Consider the following 15,122-nt stretch of genomic DNA (forward strand, 5'->3'; position numbering starts at 1 on the left):
ATGGTACTATAAAGAGCATCTTTTACTGACTTGAAAACTCACTAAAGGTCCTGTGAAGAGTTTGGCCAGCCACTGTGCTGCACTGGGTTGCTAGTCCCGGATACAGCCTCTTGGCTGATAGCAAGCCTTTATCTTGATGGATCCTCCAGGAAATAAGCCAAACCTCCATTCTGTGTAGTGTCTCTGGTCTGTAGTCATCATACCTCTTTTGGGCATGTGTCAAGGCTGGGAAAATCATGCAATCCTTGTCCTGTAATAAAATATGAATGTTCCCTGCTCTCTTAGAAAGGTGTATATGTGTATAAGTATGGGCATGTATATTCGCTGATGTATTGTAAGAGATCTTCAAATTTAAAGTAGCAATGGCATAAAAATAGCAGACCTACCTTATTACTAGATGTCTTTATTGTTTGCCAAGAATAAGCACAGCCATCATCTCATTTGTTCCTTATTATGGTTTATGGAAGATAGCTCTATTACTCACTTTTGTGCTGCTGGGATAAAATACATGACTCTAGAATTTAACACTTTCACAACAGAGCCATAATTTGTATGTCTTGCTGCTGGGTGGCTTGACCCACAAGTGGTAAAATACATGATGGTCACATTGGATGGACTTTTATTAGTAAAAAAAAGACTGATAAAAGTGTTTATATTTATTTGTACCACCAGGGGTAGAAGCTGCCCAATGGGACCATCACATGTTTATCCTCAGTGGTTTAAGCCAGTGGGAATCTGTTAAAGGGAGAGAGGTTTATTTTGACTCATGGTTTCAGAGGATTCAGTTATGTGGCTCCAAAGCAGAAGTAGCACAGAAGAGCATGCAGAAGGAATGATAGCCAGGGGGTGGGAGAGGAGGGAGAGAGATTCAGATACGTCCTTTCAGATTATGCTCCCGGTGACCTACATCCTCCAACCAGGCCTCACCACCTAATGGCAGATTGAGCTATGAAGTCATCAAGGAATTAATCTACTCATGAGTATAGTGCCCCTGTGATCTAATCACCTTCTGAGAGCCCTGCCTCTAAACACACAAGAATTTAGGGGGACATTTTAGATCTAAGCCATAATGATAGCAAAGATAAGGATTAGTAACCTTATTTCACAGATAAGGGTGCTGAGGAAAACAGACTCCATTGTTTCCAGTTTGAAGGGTACATGTGAGGAGAAGCACATGCCTAAGACACCTAGTAAACTACAAATAAAGTCAAGATACAAACTTGGGTCCCTGAATCCTAGGCCAGAGAATTTTATACCCAAATGCAAAATTTGAGTTTGGTTCCTAGGAATTATAAGGATTTCAAGAATGAGATACCTCTAAAGATATCTTTGAAACTGATGAATAATCTCCCATCCTAAACTCTAAATAATATACCCCAGCGTCTGAAATTTTATTGACTTAAAACAATAAAAGTTACTGGGCTTGGTGGTGCATGCCTGCAATCCCAGTACTTGGGAGGCTGAGACAAGAGGATCATCGTGAGTTTGAGGCCAGCTTGGGAGATACAGTGAATTCAGGACCAGCCAGAACTACATAGCAAGACCCTGTCTCAAAAATCAAAGCAATAACAGCAATAAAAAGTCAGTGAATGTATGTGGATTTTAAGATACTAAAGTGATGGATGTGATTTCTGGAAGAGCTTGCTCTTCTTTCACCCCATAATGAAGCCTGATTATACCTATTTTCCTGTTTTATGTTCCTGTTCCAGAATATTTTAAATGGGTTTAAATAGTTTGAATTTCAACAAAAAAATGGTAAAAATTCACTGAAAATTCTTTCTCTCACTCAACTCTCCAGTCTCCCACAGATAGCACTCAGTTTCTGTCCCAAGAAGTAATCAAATCCTCTCTTTCAGGTGTTCTTCCAGAGAAAATAGATTTATATGCAATTTGGTGTCTCCAGCTCCTGTTTGTGCAACCATCACTAGCATACTGTGGTTCTTTGTGTTTATGTTTACTGGCTCTATCTAAAGTACATAGTACCATGCCCTGGAAGTTCATAGTGCTTGCCTGCATTTCTCACTGTGATGGGCATTTGCACTGTTTCCAATCTGTTGCTATTAAAAGCAGTGTTTCAGTGAATAATCTCATGCATTTGTCATAGTTGCTAGAAGTAGATTTTGGAACACATGGTACATGTATTTGTAATTTTGAAAGATACAGACAGATTGCCCTCCATAGAGGTTGTACCAATACACACCCACGGCAGCAATCAGTTCCTGTATCCCTTGGCTCCATTTATTGTGAACCCTGCTTCTGGCTGTCACTACATCATCTTTATAAAGCCAAAGCAGTGAGGATGGCAACATCCTCTCAGCTCCTCAGAGGCCAAGACAGAAGATGCTGAATTACTCTCACTAATGTCAGTAGTGACTTTCATGTTGCTTGATCCAATGGGCACTTTGGTTTTGATTTTACCGACTCACACCACTTGGCACTGCTCACTGCTTCTGCTTATTTGGTTTTCCTTCTATTTCTCTGTGTTATGTGATAATTTTCGACTTTGGCTGCATATTGGAATCTCTTGGGAAGCACTTGATAATTCAGATGCTCAGGTCACACCCCATACCAATTCAATTATAAAATCATCATCTGTAGAGGTGGAACCCAGGATTCAGCATTTGTAAAGTTCTCCATATGCCTCCACATCATAGATGGAGAGAAATTTCATTAGATAATGGACTTCACAGAGGTTATTCCATTTATCTTCTTGTATCATTGTATTACCTCTCATAGAATTTGCGGACATGCTCACAGCTTTAGTTACCATCTAGATACAGAAGACTTACATGTGCATACCTCTATCCTAAATCACTGCTATGTGCTTCAGACAGAGCCAACTTAGCATCTCTTTTTTAGGTACTTAAACTCAGTGGTCCAAAAATATACTCATGGCCATCACTCCTCAAACATGATCTTTTAAAAGTTATTTCCATTGCAATACAGGACTCTGCTCTCTGTTCAGTGGTACAGTTCTTTCTTTCTCAGTTCATCTCAGTAGTGTAGTAACCTCTCTATTGATCTCTATTCTATAGTCTTTAGGAGTTGGAGTGATGACTTCAAAATTACATTTGTTCATAACATACCTCCCTATTTTATGACAAACTCTCCAGTAGCTTTTCCTTAACCATGGAATAAAGCCACACATGTTGCCCTACAAGGCCACCCTTCGCTGGGCTCCTGTTTCCTTTGTGGCTTTTACTACATCCCCATGTCCCCCATGCAGTTTATTTTCCTAGAAACCCACCTTCCCCCTATTCTTAATATGTCTCACTTTTCTTTTCCCAAATGATCCTTGTATATGTTCTTTCCAACCCCAAAATACTTTTCTGGTCTTACTTTTATGGACTCTTTGTCTTGTAGATTTTATAGATATCAGCTCATGGAAACTTTCTCTTACCTTAAACAGTGAGCTAAACCAGACCTTCATTTGGTAGAACTCCATGATCTTTGGTATATTTTCTTTTAGAGTAATTGCATGTTTTCAATTGCACATTGTCTTATATGATCATTTAATTAATGCTTCTTTCCACTTTCGGACCATAAAATCCTTGAAAGCAGGAAAAATGGCTGTTACTTTTTGCCATTATATTCTCAAGCTCTCATGCAATGCCTGGAACCATATAGTAGGTGATAAGATATACTAAAATATAAGTTCAGAAAGTTCCAAATCAGGAAGATACAGTCATCACTCTGTGCTATGGTTTAGGGGTTGAACGTCTCCCTAAGGTTCATTTGTTACAGGCTTGGTTTCTAGAGTGGTGCTTTTGGGAGGTGGTGGAATCATTAGATGGGAGGGTATAACGAAAGCTCTTTAAGTCACTGAGGGTATGTTCTTGGAAGACAGTTTGTGTGTGACTTTCTCGTCATTCTCAAGTATGACCTCTTGGGGTCTTGACTGGACCTACATTTTTCTTTCTCTTTGTCCTGGTTTGGGATGTGATTGCTTTGTTCTTGGTACTATCCATCATCTGCCACCTACCAGGAGTTCCCAGTCACAGTCAGAGCCTCGGCTGCACCATGCTGTTTGGACTTTGTGCTTCCCAAATGTAAGCTAAATAAATCCCTTTACCTCAGAAAAAATACCTGTGTCAGAAATGTAAAGCTGACTTTCCCCACAAGTAAGTTCAACATGTTCCCACACTGCCTTCAGTTCAGAATGACAATTCCAGCAGCAACCTAGGTCCTCTGACCTTAAAAGGGACATTTTACCTCTTACCATCTCCATTGAGTCAGCTGGCAGCTCCTTCAGAATGAGAGTTATCAACGAAAATCACTCGCATTTAATAACTTCTAATGGCACTACATAAATACTTGAAAAATATGAAGAAGTGTTTACAGTAGCTGCATCTCATAAGGGAGATTTACAGGACTATTAAAAATTATTAGACTTCTTCCACAACAGGGCAGTTTTCACAAGCAGCACTGCACGACTTCATACCCAGGTTCTGCAGAATGTTTATTTTCATGCTTTCAAAATACAGTATTTCTTCCACCATTAAATTTTATCTCAGTGGCATTGTTTTAAAGCACCAGTTTCCCCAACTCTTCTGATCTTGTAATGCAGCTTCAAAATATGTTGCTTTGGAAGCCCTCTGAAGACCATGTAAGTCCAGTGCATGGCTGCAGGGACTGTGCTGAATAATGCACGAGGCTCCTGAGGATTGCAGGGATATAAAATGTGTGTGTGTCAGGGCTGTTGGCCCGCTGGTGGATCACTGGCAAAGGTGGAATGCTTTCACTATAAGCAAGAGAGCAAGAAACCAATATTCCAGTGGTGCTTCTGAGACAGGGTGGACCATGGAGATGCAGGACACATGTCTTTAATTCACCCATGACATGTGCATTGCCGCCATGTACAGAATATGAATTTGAATGTTTCTGAATTACAGTGTCTCCTACCCTTTGCAAATCCAAGTATTGTCACAAATTGTGTTCTTCCTTGAAAGGTTGATCCCTAGACAAAGATAAGGTTCTTGAAGCAGAAGAGAGCATCCATGTGGTGATATGATGGTGTGTCTGGTCCAGACTTCACTTTGGACCAGAGACAATTAGAACCATGTGAGACAGAGGCTGTCTCTTGTGTGCTGAAATATGTATGAGAACAAGGATTGGTAGTTTCTGTTACAGAACTTAATATCCACCTAGGCAGCTCTCATAAGGGTTCCCCAGCCATTTCTACTTTTTTGGTCTTAGCCTCTGTTACTCTTTCTAGTCCTTCAGCCCATCTGCAGAGATCCAATACAAATGTCTCCCACCCTCTTAGAAGTGTCTCCTCCACATTGGGGTGTTTCCCTTCTCAGATTTCTGAGCAGGCCTTGTACTCTGTCTCTAGGTTCCCAGGCACAACCTTACTGTTCATAAGGAGAGGTGGACTCAAATGTCTACCTGATGACCAGAGGTAGCCCCGCTTAACCCAATCTCTGCCAACTAGAGAGAATGTGAGTGTAGCATGGCTAAATTTCCTGAATTTCCAAGTGGATTTCTATATAAAGTTTTAAAAAATAATTTTTCTATTCCAGAAATTTAAAACTTCTGTAGTCCACCATATATATATATATATATATATATATATATATATATATATATGTGCTTGCTGGCCCCAAATACAGGGTCAGGGCTTGACTTTATATAATATAAAGCTGGTTATCAGCCTTCACGAGGGTCTTGCTTTCATGGACCTCTTTCCTTCTCTTTAGGCACTGATCATCTTTCTTAGCCTCAAGGTCTAACTGAGACAAAGTCAGCATTAAAAAGCTCAGGAAAGAGTGGAGAGGAAGAAGCTGAACTCCCTAGGGCATAGGGAGTAAAAATGGGCAGGAACCTTAGGTTCTGTTGTTTGGTGTTCTCTATGGTGTCCTCACCTTCCTACTCTCCCCATAGTGGTAATCTGTCCAACATTTCCTTGCTCTAATTATTAATAGAGCTGTTTAAGAGCTATGGAGAAGGAGTGGTAAGGAAAGGGATGTTGGAGAATCCCATGTCTTCTGTGCACTGAAAGACTCTGTGCTGAGGACTGCACTGACATAGAGGTGGTTGGAGCTATGATGGATTTGATTCCCTGCTTCCTTAGTGAGGAGAGAACCGTTGGTTGCCAAGCCCAGTGCCAGCCACATCACTGCAGCTTCTCAAAGCCTCAATTACATGCACCTGTGCTGGCTTAGTCCTGCGCTTGCTGGCTCCAAATATAGGGTCAGTGCTTGACTACCCAGGCAGCCATCAGTATCCAGCCCCATTAATCAATTAAACCTCAGTTGGGCGGGAATGTCCATCATAGCTTACACAGCCTCGCCAGGGCCTGACCTATCAATGGTAAATCGAGATGAGGAAAATGGTTTATTCAAGGCAATCCTATTTAAACTCAATACAGTTTCTACGTGTCCCACTGGTCCCATTTCCAGATGAAGGGAATGTGAAAAGAATGGCAAAGCCCGCACACACAGAACCACTAGGAACTTTGCCTGAAGGCACAGGGAAGCTGTTTTGAGGATTCTCTCGACTGTCATCCCCATAGATTAGCTCCCTTTGGGACTACTTAGCAAGTCCTACTGAAGATGGGGTAGAGCGCTCTCTCTCATCAACACAGGTTATCTTTCAAGACTAGACTGGGAAGAGAGTCGCTAGGGATTGGGGAGTATCTTTGCCAGAAGCAGGTAAAAGACTTAAAAAAAAATGCTTGCCCACAAGGGATCCTGAGCTCCCTTTGGTTCCCAGTATTTCCTTGAGAGGGAAGATCTTTTCTGTATGTGTGAGAATTCTCTCCCAACTATTAGAGGTCTGGAAAGGATTTGAAATAAAGGTGACAATGCAGTGTCAAGATTTTCTCTTTTGAGCATGAGGCTAGCCTAGACCTGTGTAGCCTGTACCCTGTGCAGCCAGAGCTGTTGATTCATAGCAAGATTCATCCTGACTCTCCCTGTGGTGTCCAAGTACTCTCTAGGCTTTCCTAGACTGTACCTTTGAGATCAACTCTAGCATACCCCCACCTGCCCTGGCCCAGTACTGTAGCGTATATATGTGTAATGTGTTTACTGTTTTTTAAAGATGCCCGGATTGGAACTGATGTATTTGATTTTTTAACCAGGACTTATTGTTCTACATACCCTCACTGACTTTCTCAGGGATACAAGTCTCTGTTCATATGTCCCCTTCTTGCAGGTATCTTTCTTGATAATATTCAGTAAGCTCTTGGGCTCTTGTTTTGTTTCTTACACAACTTTATTCCTGTCCCAAACTCTCTTTTGAGTTTTACTTGTTTGTCATCTCCACGGCAGCAGGATCTGGTTGGTTATGGTGATTGAGCAAGCTGTCCTTTATGATCAACAATCTGATATGGCAAAGGGGACACTTGTTATTTTATATGATGTAGCCAAAGTTGTATTAGCAGAGAAAATTGTCAAGAACTCAGAATAAAGACTCTGGGATTTTACCCTCTTTCGAAGATCAAAGGTTAGCTTGTCACAGTTTTGAGGATATGGGAAGAATGTACAAGACCTCTAGGTCAAAAGCAAAAAAAAAAAAAAAACCCTTACAGCCATGGCAAGTAGCCCAGGCACCAACTTTTTCTTCAAAAGTTTCATAAGTCCCCATTTCCCCATGATGACAAGATTCAGGCGACAGCTGCACATTCAGCAGATGTGCTACAAAAAGGAAGCCTGAATTTCAAGAACCCGATCACTGGAAATGGAGGTAAGCAAGGCTGGTCTCTGCTCCAGAGGAGGACATTTTCTTTATCTTTCTTGGCAGTTCACTAATAGTGATCCTTTAAAGATCTTTCAGAGCAGAGGCAATCAGATGTACAGACACATGGGAGAAACAAGAAGAGCATGATTCTTTGCCAATCCAGTGAAGACTCTGTAGGTTGCCTTTTGCAGTACAATATGTAACTTACTTGTTTTAGATACTTAGGAACAACCAAAGAAACCAAAATTAAGCCAACTGCAACCTGAACTAGATCTCCCTATGTCTACTTTAATCACTAGTGGAACATGGCAGCGGAGATACACCATACTTGGGGCCAGGAATGTGCTGGACCAGAAAGGATTCATGTCTGGATCATGTGTAGGAGGCTTGGTAGGGGATAAAATTGGAAGAGTCATAAAGAGAGAAATTGAGGGAAGAGGGTTTTGGAGGATGAAATGAGTGAAAGGGCTCTGTGTTTGATGAAGGGCCAGTGTGTAAGTTTTTACTTTGTTTAGTTTTGAGTTTTTTATCATTTGAGATTTATCCAGTTAATTCACTCATCTCCAAAATTCTGAGAATGAAGGGTAATATAGGAGAGGCAGTACCCTCCCTCTCATGACAACCCCAGTGTCTTTGGTGAGGGTGAATCCCCACAGGGAAAGGGGTGATAGTTCTGTTTGCATTTATTTCACTGTTCTTCCAGGGGAAAAAATGGAGGGAGAGTATGACAGACCCACAAACTGAAAGGAATCCTTGTGAAGCACCTGAATTACAGGTGAGTTTTTTGACTATTGTCTATGGAATAGGTCCAAGGGAAGCAGCCTGTAAATACAAGATAGGACTTAGCAAAGCATGAGGCTGGATAAAAAGTTTGCTTCCAACATAGTAATTTCAAGGTACCTATGAGCTCCTGAAAGAGTCTGGCACTTTTTCTTTCTTGGAAATGACTGAGGACAGGGCTGAACTTTCTGAGAAGAAAGGGGAACACAACGAAATGACTTGATAATCTATAGTCTATGTTTTAAGAAACATTTGGTGAGCTCCCCGCCACTCCTCAGACTAGCCCTGGATCTTAGGATCCTCTTTTTGGGGCTGAGAATGTTCTTCTATGTGAGATTTCAGCTAACACTTACCTAAGGGCCAGCTGAGAAAGCCGAGAGGCAGCAGTGCACCCAAGCAGCGTGGGAGAAGCGAGGGAGCTTCTTGTCACCTGCAGCATGAAGCTGGTGGAGGCTCATTCACGGGGAAGCAGCGTGCATCCTTATTCTGCTGTGAGCAGTGTAGCATGCCCAGCAGAGCTGCATGTTGTGTCAAACTGCTTTATAATAATCCTTAATAACAAACAGCCAGGGCATTTCAAGTAGTGCCAAATGGGCTCTGAAGTGGAAAAAAGGAGGCTGCTTCTGAGCATGGCAGCTTTGCCACCTTCCCACTCTCAGGGCGCTGAGGGAGTAGGAGACAGACGAACACCTCTAATTGCCTTGCCTTTGGGCCAGATGCTGTGAGTGAGAAATAAGATCCTCACATTTGGAACCTGGGCGATGGTGGCATCAGTTATGATATGGGCATGAGTCCAGAGGGGAGTGGTGGGGTGGGGCCGAGGCGGGACACAGGCACAGGGTGAGGTCTTGGCTGCCAGTTTGTTATAAGGGAGAGTCTTGCAGCCAGGAAGCAGCATGGAGATGGCAGGTAGAGTCTGCTTTTTTTTTTTTTTTTTTGGTCGTTTTCCTTTTTTATCAGTACCAGGGATTGAACTCACGACTGCCTGCTTTACAAGGCAGACGCTTATGCCGCTGAGCTAAATCCCCAGCCCCTGAGTCTGCTAACTTTTGAATTCTTTAGTTTGAAAATTTTTCGGAGTTTATATTCAAAAGAACTTGTTTAGTGTCACAGTATCTACAGAAGATAGATTTTTAAGTTACTCTTTCCTTACATGCTTCTTTTGCAGATGAAGAAACTGAGATCTTGATGGTCAATTTAAAAAAAATTAACCAAGCTGCATTAGTAATTCCAGTACTCTGGGAGGCTGAAGCAGGAGGATCACAAGTTCCAACACAGCATGGGTGACTTAGTGACATTAGTAAGACTTTGTCTTAAAATAAAAATATAAAAAGAAGAAGAAACTCAACTCACAGCTGTTCCTTTCGTGGAAGAGGGCTGGCCCTTGCTCTAAATCTCTTGGTTAGTTGTAGGCAGATCTACGACTCAACTCTCATGTTATGAAAAATAGGCACCTGTGCAGTTGCTACGACTGGTACTCTAAAGACTAAACATATTTGAGAACCTATTACAGACACTTCTTTGGGCACTTAGGCTATCGTGGGGTATAACAGGGAAACCCCACTTTTTCACAATTTCTCTACAATGTCATCTGCTTTCTGATTGCCAAGACATGTGGTATGTGAGGCTGACTCACAAGGTGCCCTCTGCAGATGAGGCAGCCGTGATTTCCATGAACCCTGAAATGCAGACCCTCAAATAGCACAAACTCAAGGGGTAATTTTTAGACAAGGAGGGCTAAGTACAGGCGAGAAGAATGTTCCATCTACAGGTGATGCTCAGAAGTGATGGAGCTGTTCTCACTTTGTTTTTTTCTCTCCTGTTTCCCATCAGGAGTGCCAGCTCCGCCGAAGAGTATCTTTTTTCCTCATCAAAAATAAGAGGGGAGTTATTCAGAAAGATATTTAATTTTACAGTGCAAGGAGACCAATACTGTTTATTTATTAGTATAATTAGGACAGGAGACAAAGTACACCTCAAATGTGTGTGAGCATGTTATTGCTGAGCAAATTGTCTTTCAAAATATTTTAAAATCAGGCCAGAAGCAGAGTTTACATTCGTACAACTACCACTAGGATGAGGTTTCCTAGGAGGGCAGAGGAGCTGAAGAGCTGCCACAGCTGGCTCATGTGCTCTTTATTCATTAGGCTGTAATAAGAATTTTACCATTTTCCATAAAGGTGCCATTTCAGATCTCACCAACAAATGAGCCAAGGCTCCAACAGGTGTGAAATTTTATATTAACATATGCATGAGGGAGCAGAATCACACTTCAATTATTTAAGATAAAACTTTTTAATAACAGTATAAAAGTAAAGCAGGTGTTGAATTACTGCCAGATTTGCTCTGTCATTCAGGCTCAAATGTTGATGCTTCCGAATAACTGTGACATTATTTCCACAGGGGATTTGGCAACTGAGTCCTGCTAAAGTCCAAGTGGGTAAGCTCTGGGGTTAAGTACAAAAGAGCAGTGAACAAGAAAGATCCATTCCTGGAATGGAAGCTGATGGTCAATGCCTCTGGTCTGTTTTCCTACAACATCTGATCATATCAAGAGCAGAGTATGTGAACTTCTGCAAAGATCAAAGATGAAGTTTACATCAAATGTGCTGATTTTGTATGGCATCCATGCCCTCTTCTGGTAAAAGTATCCCTAGTTTCCTTTGAGAAATTACCTCTGTTCTGTTATGTGCGGACTGGCTAGGATTGTTAACCAGGCCATCCTGCCATCCTTACTGCATTAGATAAGGGACACAAATCGCCAAATTGGCTTATCTCTTAGGACTTTGATTCTCCAGATGCATGATGCCTCAGTGGATAGAATGGTTAGTATTGGTAAGCCTCCAATTAACTCTTACTGCTTGGGTGCCTGGAGTAGCCCTCGTTTATGTTTTATAAGTGGCTGTTTGTCCGGATAGTCCTTGGATTTGATGAGTTCTCTAATATCTTCCCATTAAATTCTATATTTGCTTAAGTTAGCCAGAGTTGGTTTCTGTTGCTCTCATTTAAAGAACCTTGACTGATATAAAAATAACCAAAGCAACAAGATGCAAATGTTGTTTATTGATTGCAAAGGGCTTTAAAGATGTTACCTCCTCAGTGTTCACAATGGTGATCAAAAATAGGCACTATTATCCCTGTCTGATACCAATGGATATTCAGAGTTATAATCAGCTCTGGCCAAATGATTCTTTTAAACTAAGGTTTGTGTACCATTGAAATGCTCTGTATTTATCAGAGTTCTCTACACAAACAAAGCCAATAGGATAGATCATGTAGATACAGATATCGATTTAGATATAGATAGATGCATGAGAAGATTTCTTTTTTCATTTTTCAACTAAGCATAAAGAGATTTATTAGGGAGAATTGGAGGTACACACTCAAAGAAAATAAAGCATGGGCCTTCAAAAGTGAGCCTTACAGTCTGAAGGTAGAGATGTTCATATGTTTTTGGTGGAAATCTGTAGGAAGTTTTACCTTGGTTTACAGGACAAAATATTAACCTATTCACAGATGTAAAGATAAAGGCCTATTTTACAGGTGAAATGCATGAGCTTTGTTTATCTTTTTTTTTAAGGTAGATGTCCTAAGAGAGAAGATTTCTTTTGGGAATTTGCTCTTGTGATTATAAAAGTCAAGAAGCCCCACAATGTGCTTTCTGCAAACTGGAAAACCAGGGAAGATAGTTGTATCACTTAGTTTGAGTCTGAGAACCAGGAAAGCTAACAATATAATTCTCAGTTCAAAATCAGAGGCTGGAGAATCAAGGGGAAGGGGTACTGATGTCACTCCTAAAATCAGAAGGCCCCCAAACTGGGACTTCTGATGTCCATGCACAGGGGAAGATGGATGCTCCAGCTAAAGCAAAGAGCACGTTCACTCTTCCTTCGTGCTTTCTCTACTGGGCTCTGGATTGGATGCAGCCTGCCTACCTTCTTTATTCAGATCACTGATTTAAATGCTAATGTCTTCTGGAACATCCTCACAGACACACCTAGAAACTATGTGTTACTAGTTACATGCGCATCTTTTAGCACAGTTGAGTTGACACACAACCCTTATTTGGAAGTCCTTGCAGAATCTATCTTGTCCAGGGGGATTGCAGCTTTGCCTAAGTCCTCAGATGAAGGGAAAATGCAGTTTAGAAATTATTTTCATTAATGGCAACATATTGACCTAGAATATTGAAAAAGAGCTACCTCTAGCCTTTGAGAAGAGTTTTTGTCTTCTTTCTGAGTCAGCTATTCATATGAATAAAGAAATATCTAACATAGGGAAATTAATTCTCAGTGGGAGCAGTCAGAGAGCTGCATTTGAGAGTCAAAGTCCTGCCTATGGTGAATGAGAAGAAATAATGCCCAGGATGGGATGAAACGTGGAAGTGGGTTGTTTTTGGAGATACGAACCCATCTCTTGCTAAGCAGGTTTGTCTAGTGACAGATGTAATACAGAAGAGAGCAAAAGGTTGGGGCCACAACAAGTCATGACTTGCCATCTCCAGCAAGTATCCTGGAACCACTGGTGGCATTTCAAGTCCTTGGACTATTGTGGGTAGATTTATTTGGAGGAAAGGAATTTTCCAGTTAACACGAGGAGGGAAATATTTAGCCAATTTTCTTATAAGTTTTTGGAAGTACATAGTGATGCACACTTGTTAGGAAAACTGTCCCACCTTCATCTTATCTTGTAATTGCCGTGGAAGCCAACAGCTAAGAACTAAACATTTCTTTTAAAAATCAGAATTTTCCCTGTCTTTCTGTATATTGTACTATCTTAGTTTAGATTAGCTAAGAGGGTGAGACATGGGTACTGACTGGAGCACCAGGAGGGCAGATGAGAAAATGAACATATCAGCAGCTTCCCTGTTTGGTCAAGGGCCTGCCACTCACACAGCATGCTCAGTTTATCCACGAGACAGACGTGTTTTAGCATGGTCTGCAGAAGGCAATGATCAATTAAGACACTTCATCTCTCATCAGCAATTCTGGCTCCTCAGGTGAGCTGGGAAAGTTTTTCTCATGGGACAAGATATATATGTTTCCGATAGGATCAAATTTGGCCAGTGGTTTTGTTTGTATCTCAGAACTGGATTTTGACCTCAAAAGATGACACTCAGTTTTAACTCCAGAGACGCCAGCAGAGTATTTCCACTCTTGCCCAAAGATCTAAATAGTCTCAGTTATTCTGGGCAGATTACATTGAATAAGAGATTCTAATCTAATAGTTTGTATAAATTGCTTTAGGAATTATTTCACTTGATAACATTTGCATTCACATCTAAATTCTTGCCTTAGTCTGTTTTGTGTTGCTATAACAGTGTATCACACACTGTTTAATTTATGAGGGAAAGAAATGTATTTCTTATAGTTCTGGAGGCTGGGAAATTGAAAATCAAGGGACTCAAATCTGGCAAAGGCCTTCTTGCTTTCATCATGATAAAACAGACGTGTGTGTGTGTGTGTGTGTGTGTGTGTGTGTGTGTGTGTATTCACACAAGGTGGAAGGACCTTTATTAGAAACCCGCTCTCCAATGATAGCCAGATCACTCCCATGACAATAGCATCAATCCACTAATGAGAACAGACTCTCCAGGAGCTGATCACGTCTCAGCACTGTTGGGCTGGGGATTAAGTTCTCCATAGGAATTTTGGGAGACCCATCAAATCATAGCAATTTCAATTATCAAATCTAACCTTCAGTGACCCTACAGAGTATTTTAAAATTGGGTTTTTAACATGCAATGTAAATGTAAATGTAAATTCGAATAGTCTGGGGCAGTGGTGGCAAACCTATGGCATGCATGACACAGCAGACTGCTTGTATCATTGAAAGCTCCAAAGCCTTTGTCATTATGGTGTAGGCTCTTACTTCCCTTACCACTTCATTTTCTCCCACTTGCACCCCAGAGCTGATTGACTGAAGGCAGTGGTGGCCATGGACAGTCAGGTTGTGACTTACTATACCTGATTGGTCAGTTACAAGAGACCAAGCATCCAACATCAGGAAGTCTGCCCTATGAAATGCCCATCAAGTTGCTAAGATGCCAGTGGAAAACTATAGAGAAGCGACACATTTTCTTTTGTATTTCCCCATTTGGGGATATGGTGGAGGAAATAAGGAGTGGTTACTGAAATATTTTCTAGAGCCAAATGGCATCATTCAGGCCTGAAATAGGCTGAGGTGTGCAGAGTACTGTATGTTTGTCAGTTAGTGCTGTGGTATGGTGTATAAAGAGCGGCCACTGGTTTCTCACAGTTTTGGAGGCTGGAAGTTAAAAATCAGGATGCAAGCATGATCACTTTCTGGTGAGGACCCTATTTAGGGTTGTAGACTTTCAATTTCTTATATGCTCATGTGGTAGAAAGACATTGAGAGAGATTTCCGGGGTCTTTTTTTATTAGGGCACTAATTCTATTCTTGATGGCTTACATTTTGGTGGCCTGATTATGTCACAGTATTGCCACCTCCTGACACCATTAAATTGAGGTTGAAAATGTCAGCATGTGAATTTTGGGGAATGCAAGTGTTTAGTCCATTACACAAAGGTAAATTGAGAAGATAAGGTTCATGCAAAATAGGCATTGAGTGCTAAAGAACCGTGTTTCCAATCTGAATTTTTTCAAGAGAAGGCTGCCTTGTTTTTTTTCGTGAAATCT

This window comes from Cavia porcellus, unplaced genomic scaffold, assembly GCF_034190915.1.
Source record: "Cavia porcellus strain 051 isolate PalLab524CR breed Dunkin Hartley unplaced genomic scaffold, mCavPor4.1 scaffold_7, whole genome shotgun sequence".
NCBI lineage: Eukaryota > Metazoa > Chordata > Mammalia > Rodentia > Caviidae > Cavia > Cavia porcellus.